Below are 17,134 nucleotides of genomic sequence, written 5' to 3' on the forward strand. Positions count from 1 at the left end.
TGTTGAATTTTGCCAAATTATTTTTCTGTGTCTCTTGAGATAATCATATGGTTTTTCTTTTTAAGTTTGTTAATATGGTAAATTACATTGACTTTTTTTCATGAATTTTAAACCAACCTTGCATTCCTGTAGTAAAACCTATGTGTTCATAATATATTGTTTTATGTATTGTTAGATTCAATTTGCAAAAATTTTGTTTTGAATTTTTGCATCTATGTTCATGAGGAATATTGGTTTGCAATTTTCTTTTATTATGATGTATATTTCTGCTTTTAGTGTTAGAGTGGTGCTGATTTCATGGAATAAGTTGGAAAGTATTTCTCCATTTTAATTTTCTGGAAGTTTATATACAGTTGGTATTATTTCTTCCTTACATTTGGTAGAATTTGCCAGTGAAGACATCTTGGTCTGGTGTTTTCTTCATGGGAAGATTTTTAACTACAAATACAATTGTTCTAATAGATGTAGGGCTATTCAAAGGTTGCCAGTTTTTCTTGAGTAAGCTTTGGTAGATTGTATCTTTTAAGTATTTTTATATTTAATCTATGTTTTTGAAGTTACTAGTATAAAGTTGTTTATAATATTCCCTTACTGCATTTCTAATATCTGTAGAATATGTTGTGTTGTCAACTGTTTCCTTCTTCCTTTTTGATATTGATAATTTATGTTTTTTTCCTTATTTTCCTAATCAATCTGTATAGAAAGTTATGAAATGATTGATCTCAAAGAACCATCTTTTGGTTTTGTTTATTTTCTCTATTGTTTTTCTGCTTTCTATTTTATTTATTTCTGCTTTGTCCTTTTAAATTTCGTTTCTTCTGCCTATTTTGGGGGCTAATTCCTCCCCTCTTTTTCTTACTCTCTTAAAGTAGAAGCTGAGGTAATTGATTTGAGAATGTTTTTTTCAATACCAATACAGCAATCCCCCCTTATCGGCAGGGGATATGTTCCAAGGCCCCCAGTGGATTCTTGAAACCGTGGATAGTGCGGAACCCTATATACACTATGTTTTTCATTATACATACACACCTATGATAAAGTTTAAGTTATAATTAGGCACAATAAGAGATTAACAACAATAACTAATAATAGAACAATTATAAGAATATACTATAATAAAAGTTTTGTAAATGTGGTCTTTCTTAAAATATCTTATTGTGCTGTGCTCACCCTTTTTCTTCTTGTGATGATATGAGGTGATAAAATGCCTATATGATGAGATACCACAGTAATCAATCTGATAACTGAGAAGGGTACTAAGTGACTAATGGACAGGTAGTGTACACAGTGTGGATATGTGGGACAAAGCGATGTTTTACCTCCCTGGTGGGATGAAGCTGGACCATGTGATATTTCATCACTCTACTCAGAACAGCATGCCATTTAAAACTTATGAATTGTTTACTCCTGGAATTTTTCATTTAATATTTTTAGATCACAGTTGACCACTAGTAACTGAAACTACAGAGAGTGAACCTGAGGATAAGGGGGGACTACTGCATAGATATTTAGTACTACAAAATTCTTCCCAAGTGCTGCGTTAGCAATATCCCACAAACTCTGATATGACATGTTTTGATTTTTATTTAATTCAGAACAATTTTAAATTTTATTTTAAACTTCCTCCTTGATGCCTGGTTTATGTAGATGTGTTGCTTCATTTCCAAATATTTGGGGGTTCCCTAGCTATCTTTCTGTAACTGATTTCTGGTTTAACTCTATTATATTCAAAGAACATATTTTCTATGACTTGCATGTTTTAAATCTATTTACCTGTGTTTTGGCAGAGAATATATTCCATCTTGGTAACTGTCCACTTGCGTGTAAAAATAATGCATATTCTGCTTTGGAAGGGTGGAGGGATCTATAACTGCCAGTTAAATCAAGTTAATTGATAGTATATCCTTACTTATTGTTTTTCTACTTGTTCTATCAATTATTGAAAGAGGGGTATTTACATTTCAATTATAATGGTAGATTTATTTATTTCCATCCCCTTTGATATGGTTTGGCTGTGTCCCCACCCACATCTCATCTTGAATTCCCATGTGTTGTGAGAGGGACCCTGTGGGAGGTAATTGAATCACTGGGGCAAGTCTTTCCTGTGCTGTTCTCGTGATAGTAAGTCTCATGAGATCTGATGGTTTAATAAAGAAGAGTTCCCCTGCACAAGCTCTGTTTGTTTGCCTCCTGCCATCTATGTAAGACATGACTTGCTCCTCCTTGCCTTCCACCATGATTGTAAGGCTTCCACAGCCACGTGGAACTGTAAGTCCATTAAACCTCTTTCTTTTGTACATTGTCCAGTCTCAGGTATGTCTTTATCAGCAGCATGAAAACAGACTAATACACCCTTGCAGTTCAATGAGTTTTGTTTACATATTTCAAAGCTCTGTTTTTAGGTTCATAAATGTTTAGGATTGTTATATCCTCTTTATCTTTATGAAATGGCTATTTTAATCCCTGAAAATCTTTGTTGCCCTCAAATATATACTGCCTAATGTTCATGTTGTCACTCCAGTTTGTTTGTTGACTAGTGATAGAATTGTGAATCTTTTACCTTCCTTCTATTTTTAACCTGTTTATGTTTACATTTAAAGTGTGTTTCCTATAAGCAGCATATGATTGGATCTTTTTTAGTTAGCTGACAACTTTTGACTTTCAGTGCGGGTGTTAGAACACATATTGAATGTTATTTTTGATGTGTTTAAGTTTTTCATCTTGCTATTTATTTTATAATCACCCCCTTTTGTTCTTTGTTCCCCTTTCCTTACTTTTCTGGCTTCTTTTTGTTTGAGTTTTTAAAAAAATAATTCCATTTTAGCTTGTTTATTGGCTGATTAGTTATGCCTGTTTGTTTTATTTTAATGGTTACTTTACAGTTTATAGCATACATCTTTAACTTACCATTGTCTACCTTAAAGTGATATTATTTCACTTCACTTAGAGTATAAATTCCTTCTCCCTGCCCCTAGCCTTTATACTATTTTTTTGTCGTCATATATTTTACTTGTACACATGTAAGGGTCCCCACAATACATTATTATTTTTGTTTAAACAGTCAGATATTTATTAAAAAGAGTTAAATAATAAGAAAAAATATTACGCATTTATCTATGTGGTTACAATTTCTGGTACTTTTCATTCCTTTATGTAGATTCATATGTCCACTTGGTGTCAGTTTATTTTAAGTTGAAAGACTTCCTTTGATAGTTCTTTTGGTGCAGATCTTAAAGTTTTTGTATCATATGTCTGAAAGTCTTCATTTCACTTAGGGTTTTGAAATACACGTTAGGTTGATAGTTTTTCTTTTTTCTTTCAGCACTTTAAACATGTTGTTCTGCCATCTTCTTGCTTGCATTGTTTCTGATAAGAAATCTGTTGTCCTCCTGATCTTTGTTCCTCTGTGCACGATTTGCCCTTTTTCTCTGGCTACTTTTTAATTCTTTTTTTAATCACTGGCTTTGAGCAGTTTTATTATTGTGTGGCTTGCTGTAGTTTTATTCATGTTTCTTGTGCACAAGGTTCATTTACTGTCTCAAATCTGTAAGTTTATAATATTCATCAAATTGGAAACATTTTAACTTATGTATCTTCAAATATTTTTTCTGTTCCCCGTTCTCAGTTCTTAGGATAATTCCAATTACATGTAGTATTTTAGGCTGCTTAAAGTTGTCTTTCAGTTCACTTATGTTCCCTTTATTTATTTATTTATTATTTATTTTTTTGAGATGAAGTCTAGCTTTGTCACCCAGGCTGTAGTGCAGTGGCATGATCTCGGCTAACTGCAAACTCCGCCTCCCAGGTTCAAGCGATTCTTCTGCCTCAGCCTCCTGAGTAGCTGGGATTACAGCTGCATGCCACCATGCCCAGCTAATTTTTGTATTTTTAGTAGAGATGGGGTTTCACCATATTGGTCAGGCTGGTCTCGAACTCCTGACCTCAAGTTATCCACCCATCTCGGCCTCCCAAAGTGCTGGGATTACAGGCATGCGCCACCGTACCTGGCCACATTCTTTTCTTTTAAAAAGATTCTTTTCCTTCTCTGTTTTATTTTGAATGGTTTCTATTACTATATTGTGAAGTCATCTCATCTTTTGTTCTGCAGTATCTAATTAGCCATTAATCCCATCCAATGTATTTTTTAACTTAGACATTGCAGGGTTTTTAAATTTGCAAATGTTTGATTTGGGGCTGTACTTTTTTATATATATTTCTACTTAACTTTTCAAAATATATGGAGTACAGTTATAATAGTTTCAATGCCTTTGTCTGATAATTCTAACATCTGTATCTGTTCTGGGTGGTTTTGATTCATTTTCTCTTTTCATTATGGTTGCATTTTTCTGCTTGTTATCATGCCTACTAATCTTTGCTTGGATGCCAGATATTGTGAATTTTACTTTGTTGGGTGCTGGATATTTTTGCATTCCTGTAAATATTCTTGAACCTTGTTTTAGGATGCAGTTAAATTTCTTGGAAATTTTGACATTCTTTTAATGTTTGCTAGGCAGGATCATAGCAGCATTTAGTCTAGGGCTAAGTACTCCCCAATATTGAGAGAAGTCCTTTCTGAGTACTGTATCATAAGACCTATGAGTTATGAGGTTTTTCAATCTGACTACTGAAAATGGCAACCTTACTTATTATGTAATTCCATTTTAATGTAAAAATATACATAGATTAGGTATGTGTTTCTCTCATTTATTCAGTGACTGTTTTTTGAATATGGACAATGTGAAAGATATCAAATATAGAATAGCAAATAAAACAAAATCTTTCCTCTCAAAGAGTTTATATTCTATGTCTGGAGACAGACAATAGTTCTATGTCAGGTAGTAATATGTACTTTGAAGAAAAATAAGGCAGAGTAAAAGGAGAGAACAATGGGGAGTGGAATAGGATGCAGTACTCTATATGTGTCTGGGAAGAACTCTCGAAAAGGCGATATTGAAGCAGAGACTAGAATAAAGTGAAGTAGCGTGGCTGGTAGCTATCTGGTGGAAGGACACTACAGGTAAATGGAATACGAAGTGCTGAGGTAGAATAATAGGAGGAGAGCATGGTCTTAGCATTCGCGAGGATGGGCAAGGAGGCTAGTGTGTTGGGGTGTACTGAGAAAGTAAGGGAGAGAATAGTAGGAGGTGAGGTCAGAGGGACCCCCAGGAGGATGGGGGGATCATGTAAGGCTTTGCTGAAGGTGGTAAGAACTGTAGATTTTATTAAAAGGGGGATGGAAACCATTTAGTGGTTTTGAGAAAAGTAATGGCATGACCTGACTTACCTTTTTAAAGGGTACCTTTATTGCTTTGTGGAGAATTGACTGTAGGTAAAGGGTAGAGCAGGGAGACCAAGTTGGAAGTTACTATAGTCTTCCAGGCCTAAGGAGTTGGTAGTGGTGAAGGTGATGAAAAATCAGTCTGATTTGGGATATATTTAGAAGTTAGAGCTAGCAGGATTTGCTGATGAATTAGATGGTGGGTTGGGGGTAGGGAGAGAGAGAGCTTAGGAGTGATTTCAAGGTTTTATTATTGTTGTGTGTCTCTTCGTCTGACATTTACTGGGATGGAGAAGATTGGGAGTGGAGAATTAGAAGTTCAGTTTTGACATGGTGAGTTTGAGATTTTCTATAAAGTGTTAAGGAGGCAGTTGGACACACACATCTGAAGTTCAGGGGAAAAGTCTAGCCTAGAGACATAAATTTGAGTGTCATCAGCATATAGAAGGCATTTAAAGGTTAGGTCTGGATGAGACCACATAGAAAGTAAGTATAGATAGAGAATGAGAGATGACTAAAGATTGGGGTTGTCCAACATTTAAAAGTCAGGAAGATGAGGAAGAGCCATTAAAGGAGACCAAGAAGAAATGGCCAAACAGGCACGATGAGATCCAAGACAGTGATATCCTAGCAGCCAAGAGAAGAAAGTGTTTCAAGAAAGAGGATGTGATATACTATGTCAATTGCTGCTCAAAGTTGAGGAAAATAAGGTCTTAGAACTAACTTTGGGATTTGACAATGTGGAAGACATTGGGACCTTGACAAGGGCAGTCCAGTTGAAGTGGTAAGAATGAAAGTCTGATTGGAGTGGATTCAAGAGAGAATGGAGGAGAGGAAGAGGCAACAGTGAGCATAGGCAGCTGTTGAAGTTGTGTTGTAAAGGGGAACACAAAAATGGGTTGTAAGGAGATGCATGTCTGACTGACTTAGGTGTCTTAGAGGAGATATGAAAAAAAGTCCCCTGTAGTTACCTCTGAAAGACAGATTGAGTGGACCTTGGTATGGAGAGGATAGAGGAAAATTGTACTTTGCCCTTTATAACTTTATATGCTGTTTGATTTTTTTTCCCAATCAAGTTGCAGTGCTCTTGTTCAGATGCAATCCTCACAAGGTTTAATATGTGAAAATACATATAAGGATAGAATATGGTGTACATAGTATGTTTAGGTTAAACAAACAAAAAGCTATGCAGAGAAAAGACAGGAAGAAATGCATAAAGCCTTAAAATAATATTATATGGTAGAAATAGAATGAGTTTTGGAATCTGGAAGTACTTGGGACTAAAATCTGGCTCCCGTATACATCCCTTAATGTCTCTCATCCTTGGTTTCCTTTTTTGTAATATGTATATAAAAATACTACCATCATTAATGGTTAGTATGAGGTTTAAATGGGATGACTTAAATGTTAAGTGCCTGAAAATTAGTAGGTTCTTGGGCCATTATATTATTCCTTCAAACTTTTTGTCTCTTTTAAAAGGGACAAAAATATTTATACATTACCAGTATAATTAATTATTGAAAACGAACTGGAACAACTGTTGCTGAAATGTTAGCAGTGTTTGGTTCTAGGTGATGGGAATATAACTGATGGTTATTTTCCATTCAGTATAGTTTCTGTGTTTGTAGAACCAATAAGCGAAAATCAACATAGAGTTCCTTTAAATAGAAACACCAGGTGATATGTATTTTTTCTGCCCAGTTTACTGACTTGTTGAACAGGAGAAGAAAGCAGATAGAAGGTATAGTAGGAGAGGAATGAAAGTTTACATGGTACCTACCATCGGCAAAATCAGGTGGAGAAAATGGAATGCATCAGAAAAATAAATTAATGAAAATGTGTTTTTATTTATAGATATCCTTTAAGGTTTCATCTGCTCCCTAAGTTGTACCTCAGCATGGACCTTTAGATTTGTAAGGAGGTTGGCTTGTAAAGACAGTCTTAGTTTTTCTGTTGTCTTTGTGTCATTATTTACAGAGTTCCCTTTCACTTTCAGAGGTGTCCTAGTTTGGATGTTGAAGTGTGTGACCCCCCTACTTAAAGGATGTGGAACGCTTAAAAGTTTTCAAAGGACTCAATAATGCTCTTGGATGGTTTTTCTCAAAGATGTGTGTTTTATGATGGGGAGAAGGATAGAAGGCCAATGAGACTGAAAGGATATCAAGGTCAACTTTTAGATGTAAAATTCTGAGATGAAGTCAAGAAAGATAAATAGCATTTGAGATGGGAAGAGACTCTACTGCAAAGTTTTCTGTCCTGGCTAAGTGGGCAGTATAAGGTTGGGCTCTTCATATATATCGGGGGAACAATATTAAGTGAAATACATTGCAATCTGTAAGGCGCTATTCAAATGTAAAGTGCTTTCATGTGTATATGCTGTTCCATTTGAGTCTCACTATAGTCTCTAGTGGGTTTTAAAAAAATAGATCTAGAAATTGCTAGTAATTGATTGATCTGGGAATAAAACCCAGATTTCATGCTGTTTTAATTGGAACAGTCATCTGGCACCTTCTCCACACTCTCTGGGTAGGGCTTTTTCTGACTACCACAAAAACTGAGTTCAGTTGGCTCCCTGGAGTGAGCTGCATGGAATTTTCAGGAGATGAAATTATCTTCACTACATAAAGTGCCTTTGCTATGTAAGGTATTGACAAGATGGTGTAGAGTTTTGGACTGAAAACGCTTGTCTATTTCTAAGATGGAATATTAGGTGGTTGACAACTGTTAGATTTGGGTATGTGCCATTTATCTTGACATTGGACATTCCATTCCTTCCTCTTTCCCTCTGAAAGCTCAATAAAGCAAAGGGAAGGGAATCTGTGGACAGAACTTCAAGGGCTTGACCTGATACTAGTTGAGGCTCTTGTTTGGTACTTTACTCACATACCAGCCTCTGAATTAAGGATTCAAGTATGGAATTTAAGAATTGAAAAAAGAAATAAGAGCTTATAGCCAATCACTCTTTCAACTCTTTTTCTGAGTACATAACCTTTGGAGAAAAGTCTTATCATTATAAGTAATGCTTTTATCTCAATGCCAAGTGGTATTTCATTTTGACCTAGGAATCTAGGATATACATTTCTTTTTTTTTTTTTTTTTCTTTTATTGTAATTATTATTATTATTATTATTATACTTTAGGTTTTATGGTACATGTGCCCAATGTGCAGTTAGTTACATATGTATACATGTGCCATGCTGGTGCACTGCACCCACCAACTCGTCATCTAGCATTAGGTATATCTCCCAATGTTATCCCTCCCCCCTCCCCCCAACCCACAACAGTCCCTGAAGTGTGATGTTCCCCTTCCTGTGTCCATGTGTTCTCATTGTTCAATTCCCACCTATGAGTGAGAATATGCGGTGTTTGGTTTTTTGTTCTTGCGATAGTTTACTGAGAATGATGATTTCCAATTTCATCCATGTCCCTACAAAGGACATGAACTCATCATTTCTTATGGCTGCATAGTATTCCATGGTGTAGATGTGCCACATTTTCTTAATCCAGTCTATCATTGTTGGACATTTGGGTTGGTTCCAAGTCTTTGCTATTGTGAATAATGCCGCAATAAACATACGTGTGCATGTGTCTTTATAGCAGCATGATTTATAGTCCTTTGGGTATATACCCAGTAATGGGATGGCTGGGTCGAATGGAATTTCTAGTTCTTTTGGAAAAGTGTTAGCATTTTGTGCCGCTGAATTAAATCACTCATGATAAAGGAAACCCCCAGTGCAGTTCTTCCCTGCTATCCTAAAACCATATCAAGACCCCACATATCTGAGAGAAGGAAATTGTACCTTAAGGCTTAACATAGAAGTCATGAAGACTGATTTCCATTAGAGCTGGGCTGTCAGCAGCCTCCAGATTAAAACTGTTGGGAATGTTGAAATTTCAAGTTCAGTGTTAACATGAAGGGGGTTCACACACTACTGTTCTAAGGGCTCATCTTTAGTGATAGATACAGAGACAGGAGATTCAAGTGTTCTTAGGAAAACCCAAGCGTTCTTCCATCCTAAGCCTTTTTGGCTTTCATTTTAACGTCAGCCAGTCATTGCCAAGACTATGTTTGAAAGGACTAATTCTAGCTATTTCAAAGGATCTTCTTTTGTCTAATGTTCTTAGAGAATCATGTAGTATTCTATTCTGTGATATTTTAGATATACCATAATGACTACAGATATCAGTGATCCTAATTTTTCCCCTAGTTAATGTCAACATGGACTTGTGGAAAGAAAGCTCATAAAGCTGGGAGGCAATCCTCACTATAGTGATTTAAATTATTATTATTATTTTGAGATGGAGTCTTGCTCTGTTGTCCAGGCTGGAGTACAGTGGCACAGTCTTGGCTCATTGCAGCCTCTGCCTCCAGGTTCAATTGATTCTCCTGCCTCAGCCTCCCAAGCGTCTGGGATTACAGGCGCTCGCCACCACACGCAGCTAATTTTTGTATTTTTAGTAGAGATGGGGTTTCACCATGTTGGCCAGGCTGGTCTTGAACTCCTGACCTCAAGTGATCCTCTCGCCTCGGCCTCCTAAAGTGCTGGGATTACAGGTGTAAGCCACCATGCCCAGCCTACAGTGATTTAAATTAAATATTACCACTAATTAGATAAGTTGTTTAAACTTTTGATGCTTTAACTTCCACATCTGTAAATGGAAATTCTAAGCAGTTTTCTATCTACCTTATTGGGATGTTTTCATGGTCAAATGGATGATTAGATGTCAGATCCTTTGAAAAACTAGAATCCTGATTATAGTAGAAACTTCGAATGCTTACCCATGTCTGGTTTCTCTTCATAGGAAGATTCTTCTTCCTGATTCCCCTTGCAATTGGACAGGTCTTATGATTCTTGCTGGCCATCGAGTTGTGCTTGAACATGAGCCACTTTTGAGCCAGATCACTTAATTGCTTACGTGAGACATGTTAAGACTCTCTTCCTCTGCTGTGGTGATTGTGGAATTGTTTAGAGTTGGGAATGATTTACAGTTTAGAGCTATCTGGAAGCTAAGACAACACGTGGAAGATATTTATCCATGAGGGGTGACTAGACCCACTGTAGGCTTTGAGGAAGCAAGAAGTAGACCAATATATCAGTCTCCTCTTATCCATGGTTTCACTTTCTGAGGTTTTGATTATCTACAGTCAGCCTCAGTTTGAAAATATTAAATGGAAAATTCCAGAAATAAACAATTTATAAATTTTAAATTGTAGGCAGTTCTGAATAGTGTGACACAACCTCTCACTGTCACGAGTCATTTCTTTGTTCAGCATATACATGCTTTATATGCGACCTGCCCATAGGCATCTTGGTTATCAGATCTACTGAGACCGTATTGCAGTGCTTGTGTTCAAGTTAATAGTAGCATAACATTATGTCACAAAGCCTATGTCATTTACCTCATTCCATCTCATCATGTAGGCATTTTATTATCTCACATCATCACAAGAAGGATGAGTATAGTACAATAAGATATTTTGAGAGACAGCCCATATTCACATAACTTTTATTACAGTACATTGTTATACTTTTTCTATTTAATTATTGCTTTAAATATTTTATTGTGCCTAATTTCTAAATTAAACTTTATCATAGGTATGTATGTATAGGACAAAATGTAGTATATGTAGGGTTTGGTACTATCCGCAGCTCCAGGCATCCAGTGAGCATCTTGGAACGTCTCTGACAAAGATAGGGGAGAACTACTGTACTGTGTCAGATCACTGAGATTGAGGGGTTGTTACATCAGCAGAACCTAGCCTAACCATACTGCTGTAGGTATAAAGAATTCTTAAAATTGTTAATTGTGATTATTAGTGAGATATCTCTTAACCCTCTGCTAAATTTATTACTAATTTGCTGTTGTGCCATTTTCTGACACCTAGTAGATATGAATCTGACCACTTTGACTCTTTTCTCATCCCCCCACACCCAAGAATCTCTCATGTCCTGGAAGTAACCTGAAGGAACAAACCGTATTAGCAGTCGTGACATATTGGCAGTTACAACATAAAAGGATGGAAGCTAAATTCAAGAAGTACTGTGCCTGACATATAATGGGCACTCAGCAAACATTTATTGACAATAGGAAGAGAAATTGGCTGACATGCGGCTGTTACCAGTGGTTTCATGTGGCAAAATCTAGTAAATGTTTAGTTCTCATCTTCCTTGACCTTGTAAACAGGGTTTGGAGCTTTTCATCACTCTCTCTTTCTGAAAACTCTTTGATCCTTGGCTTCCTGGACATCAGAAGCTTCTAGTTTCCCCCCATCCTAGTAGCCACTGCTTGGTCTCCTTTGCAGAATCCCCCTCTTCCTAATATCTAAATACTCTAGTGCCCTAGAGCTCAGTCTTTGGGCCCCTTCTTCTTTACTTGAATCTCTCAGTCATGTCTGCTGTTTTACTACTGAGTAATTTCCTTTATTGATTTATACATTCTCTTTTATATGGAGAGTAGTAACCCTCAGTTTATCCTACATTGCTGATAATTTTCCTCATTTATTAGATTTTTACTTTATAGTTTTTAATATACTACATATTTATTATATTTATAGTTTTTCATAGACAATGTACATTTTTATATAATCATATATGTCATTCATCTTTTTTTTTTTGAGACTTTTTGAGTCTCCCTCTGTCACCCAGGCAACAGTGAAGTGGTTCGATCTTAGCTCACTGAAATCTCTGCCTCCCGGGTTCAAGCGATTCTCATGCCTCAGCCTCCTGAGTAGCTGGGGCTACAGGCGAGCACCACCACGCCTAGCTATTTTTTATATTTTTAGTAGAGATGGGGTTTCGCCATGTTAGCCAGGCTGGTCTCAGACTCTGGATCTCCAGTGATCAGCCCGCCTCAGCCTTCCAAAGTGCTGGGATTACATGTGTGATTTACTGTGCCTGACCTCATTCCTTTTTTTTTTTTTTTTTTTTAAGGCTTTTGGAATTAGTGTGGCATTTTGGGGATTTGTCAATGTGTGAAGTGGTTATGCTTAATATATGTGCCTGGTCTGTATATTAAAGCCACTTTCCTTTGTATAGCAGGACCTTGTTGCTCATCTGTCATTTTTGTCCATGTTCTTTGGGTTATGTAGTAGCTATATGGTGAAGGGTCAAGTTGTTCCAATTTAGTCTTGCCAAATTATCCTTGTTATTATAATAATCATCTATTGCTATGTAACAAAGTACTCCAAAATTTAGTGTTGTAAAGCACCAATAATCATTTATTATCTTTCATGGTTTCTCTGAATTCAGGAATTCAGAAGTGGCTCGGCTGGGCAGTTCTGGATTAGGGTCTCTCACCAGGTTGTAGTCACATCTAGGCTAGGGCTGTGGTCATCTGAAGGCCGCAGGAATTATTTCTAAGCTGGCAGTTGGTGTTAGCAAATTGGTCCTTCTCCATGTGAATCTCTTTACAGAGCTGTTTGCGTGTCCTCATGATGTGGTGCTTGGCTTTCCCCAGAGCAAGTAATCCAAGAGACCAAGGCAGAAACTCCAGTGTCTTTTATGACAGCCTCAAAGTTCCAGTCATCATTTCCACCTCATTCTATTGGCTGCATAAGAGACTAGCCAGGCTTCATTGTGTGTGCTGGTGCTGGGGTGGCTACATAGCTGTGACTACCAGGGGGTGCAGTCTCTGGGGACCACCGCTGCCGAGGCTGGGTACCATGGTAACCAAAGAGCACTTTTTATTTGAGATGTTTTCTTGGGTTTGATATATACTTTTAAACTGAGAATACAGGAATGCCAACCGATAAATACTGGATTTTTACAAAGCACCGTTAACTTTACATTCTGTTAAGCAGAAAGAAAATGGATGAGTTTTTGCAGACTGTTTGCTCAAGTAAGGCCCTCAGGGCAGAGGACACTTGAGATTGCCTTGGTGCAGTTCCTTCTGGTACACTTTTTGGGGCTAATATTATTCTTGATTTTCTGCATCCTCCATCTGTCTCTGAATCCAAATATTTTGAAGAAAACAAATCAGAGGGAGGCAAGAAAATGTTCAAGACAGAGTAGAAATAGCTGCTAATAACAGCAATAACTACTTTATTTCTTGAGTGCTTGCTATGTGCCAGATATGTCTCAGACCTTTTGCATAAGTGATATGTTATTTAGCTCTTCCACTGACCCCATTTTAACTATGACAAAACTGATTCTCAGAGTAATTTATTCAAGATCATGTAGTGAATGGTTGGGCTGAGATTTGAACCCAGGTCTGTCTGTTTCTAAAGGCTGTGGTTAATCTACTGCCTCTCACTGTATCCCATTGATATAAACACACAAACACAGTGTTTGGGCATCAGAAAGTTGAAAAGCGGTAGAGTTGTGTATTACCTGGAAGGATCTGTCAAAGGTAAAAAATGCAGGAAAATGTAATCCCAGATACAAAAATACTCTGAAACTGAAAAGTGCTTTATAAATGTAAGGTGGAAGTGTTATTAATATTATTCAGCTCAGAGAAGTAAGAAAATGAATCATGTATAATTCCTCTATTTCTTTTCATTCAGATTATCGCGGAACACCTGCCCATTAATCTTGACCCTGTTAAAACAATAACTGCCTGTCCAGGTAATACATTGGAGTTAATGTGTAATTAAAGAAAATTATTATCACTTGGCTATGAAATGGGAATAGCAATATTTCAAGTTAATATGTATTTTAGACCAATAAATGTTTTAGTTTAAAAAAAACTCCGCTAAAATGTACAATTTAGAAAGATATCAAACCATCAGTTTAAAATTAAAGCGTAAGAAGCTTTATGTCTGTAAATGTGTTTTGTTGTAATGTCAATATGATATCATATTTGTCTTCCACACGAAGACATTGTCTTTCTGACAACCACTGTTTAAAGAAAATAGACCTTGGGAATGGGGAAAATACATTTCTCTTGGATTTTCCTGTCTTTTGACGTGTACCTTTGTGGCGTGAACACATTAACGATGAACTCAGTTGACGGTCTTGAGGGTGAGGGATGATATGTAGCCTTCATTACATTGCCTTGGCTCCGGGCCCGTAGGCACTAGCAGCGAGAGCTTTGATTTCATTTTAAAAGGAGTTAGAAGAATGTGAAGAAGGTCATGGCCATCAATCTGTTATCACTCTGCTAGATAGGATCTCTTTAAGGAGGAGCATGAAACATATTCTAAAAGCTCCAGTGAAGGCCCCCAAATGGCGATGTTCATCCTACCGCTTCTTAATGAAAGTGTGCAATCTCTGAAACAGAGCTCACAAGCACTGAACAACAACAAATTGTCTAAGGAAATGCTTTCATTTTAAATTATCCCAGCTAGAGCCAGCATATATAGACAGTAGGTATAGTGAGGCATGTGGATGAAAGCAAAAAAAAAAAAAATTTTGCAGTCCTGTTAGCTTTATTAAATGTACATTATTGTGAGTGGGTCAGTAGCCATCCTACTGCAGAGAAAAGGAATGGAGGCTGAAGTTAAATGTTCTGCTTAAGGCTGCTTATTGATTGGAAGGCAGGGTATAGTCTTGGGGAGCCCTGAGCTCCTAGAATGCACCTCTGCTGTCACAAGCTATAGCCATGTGGTCTCTGAATAGTATGTCCTTTGTTTTATTTATTTTGTTTCATTTTTAAGGATATTTTAGAAAAGAAATTTACAGTACTTAGAATTTTGAGTTCTCCAACATAGGATTTAGTTTTGTGAAATATCATCTAACTTTTAGGGACATGCACGTATATATATATATATGTATATATATATATATATATATATATTTTTTTTTTTTTTTTGAGACGGAGTCTTGCTGTCTTCCAGGCTGGAGTGCAGTGGCGTGATCTCGGCTCACTGCAAGCTTCACCTCCTGGGTTCACACCATTCTCCTGCCTCAGCCTCCCGAGTAGCTGGGACTATAGGCACCCGCCATCACGCCTGACTAATTTTTTGTATTTTTAGTAGAGACAGGGTTTCACCGTGTTAGCCAGGATGGTCTCTGTCTCCTGACCTCATGATCCACCCGCCTCAGCCTCCCAAAGTGCTAGGATTACAGGCTTGAGCCACGGCACCTGGCTGCATATATATTTTTACATAATTAAAATTCTGATGCACATCCAAATATCTGTTCTACTTATTATTATTAACATAAACTTTTTTGCTACTATGCTACAAAGTCTTTTTTTTTTTGTTTTTTTTTTGTTTTTTTGAGACAGGGTCTTGCTTTGTCACCCAGGATGGAGTGGGCAGTGGCGTGATCTCGGCTCATTGCAACCTCTACCTCTCAAGATCTGGTGATCCACCTGCCTCAGCTTCCCGAGTAACTGGGACTACAGGTGTGTGCCACCACACCCGGCTAATTTTTGTATTTTTAATAGAGACAGGGTTTCACCATGTTGGCCAGGCTGGTCTCAAATTCCTAACCTCAAGTGATCCACCTGCTTTAGCCTCCCAAAATGCTGTGATTACAGGTATGAGCCACCCCGCCTGGCAAAGTCTTAATGATATTTCAAGGTGGCATCATAGTTCATTAAGTTGATATGTCATAATTTAATAATTCCAATCCTGTTGGACATATAGGTTGTTTCTAAAATTTCCTCTGCTGTAGATGACATGATACTAGTTTTCTTGAAGATAGCTTTTTTATTTCCTAAGGTATCGTTTTCTGAACCTAAATTTTTTCAAGAGTGGATTTAGAGGGTCCAGTTCACTTTTGTTTTTTATGCAATTTATCTTCATGAGTTTGCTTCCCGGAGAGATGGTGAGTGCTTTTTCTACTTTTTTATGTGGTTAATTTTCAAAACTCTAATCTGCATTTAGGAGTTCACATAGAGCTGATTTGACTGACCAAATCTGATGATTGTAGCAGTCCCAGCAGAACACAGAATTCACCCCATTGGTTCAAATGAAGAGGATGTCATGAAGGGCTATACTCACAGAAGTGTGGGCAGGGTTAAAGAGCAAACAGGGGACTCCAACAGTGGAAAGTCATGTCCAGCTCTGGGCTGAAGGGATGAGAGAGGGACATAGTGTTTCATCAGGGCTCATAGCCAGCCCTGGGCTGAAGGGGTGGTAGGAGGAAGTAATGTTCCATGAGCACTTAGAGCTGCAGCCATAGAGAAGCAGGAGCTGCCGGGGCCGGGGCTGTGGAAGGACACAGCTTTCACCAGAGATGCTACAGTGAAGCACCCAAGGATTGGAGGGAACACCTCAACCTCCCGTTCCTCTCTCCCTCCAGTCTCATGCTAGTGCCTCCCACTGACAGAACCCAACCAAAAGTCACCTGGCACAGGACCCTGGGTGGTGCTGCCTTCAGAAGTCACCCTCCTGGAACACAGAGCAGGGCCAATAATGGATCTAGTGCTGGTGGAGGTGAAGGAGCGAGTGGAAAAACCCCAAACAAGAAAGAAACAGACCAAAACAAACTATCACCATAATTGTGAAAGTTTGTTTCAGTAGCAGCAATGGGGACCCATTTAGTGGAATCTCAAGCATGGTTCATATTTCACACCCCTCTGGACTGCAGTCTTCCAGAAAGGCCTTAAATATTGCATCCATTTTACCGTGAAAACTGGGTCATAGTGGGAGAGCTGGGGGCTCCTGAAAGAGCACTCAGCACTGCCGAGATCGTGTCACAAGTCTGTGGGCGCTGTGCTTGCTCTGTGGCCATCTTTCTAGTCATCTTGTGTTAGCTCTGATTTTATTCTTTGTAATAGCTGTTTCAGTTCTGCTCCAGCTGCTAACCCCACCCCTCCAGGTTTTGATGGAGGCATGTTTCTCATTTCTTTTTTTCTTTTAAATTATTATTATTTTTTTCTTTTTCTTTTTTTTATTATACTTTAAGTTCTAGGGTACATGTGCACAATGTGCAGGTTTGTTACATATGTATACATGTGCCATGTTGG

The 17,134-nt window shown here is 37.7% G+C and overlaps 1 protein-coding gene across 23 annotated transcripts in view; it reads left to right on the forward strand.

Moving 5' to 3' along the window:
- Positions 1–17,134, forward strand: part of LYPD6B (LY6/PLAUR domain containing 6B) — a 180,065-nt gene that overhangs the window by 67,123 nt on the left and 95,808 nt on the right. For 5 of the 23 annotated variants that reach the window (XM_054478007.1, XM_054478005.2, XM_054478004.2 and 2 more), the window contains 2 exons: positions 13,782–13,842; positions 15,446–15,565. The exons of 7 other annotated variants lie outside the window; for them this stretch is intronic. The gene's annotated coding sequence lies outside the window, so the exon portion shown is untranslated. Of the gene's footprint in view, positions 1–12,841; positions 12,945–12,990; positions 13,118–13,781; positions 13,843–15,445; positions 15,566–17,134 lie in introns of those variants that run through there. 11 more of the 23 variants (XM_054478008.2, XM_054478006.2, XM_063647461.1 and 8 more) reach the window with 6 other exon arrangements.

The sequence above is a fragment of the Pongo pygmaeus genome, chromosome 11 (assembly GCF_028885625.2).
Source record: "Pongo pygmaeus isolate AG05252 chromosome 11, NHGRI_mPonPyg2-v2.0_pri, whole genome shotgun sequence".
Taxonomy (NCBI): Eukaryota; Metazoa; Chordata; class Mammalia; order Primates; family Hominidae; genus Pongo; species Pongo pygmaeus.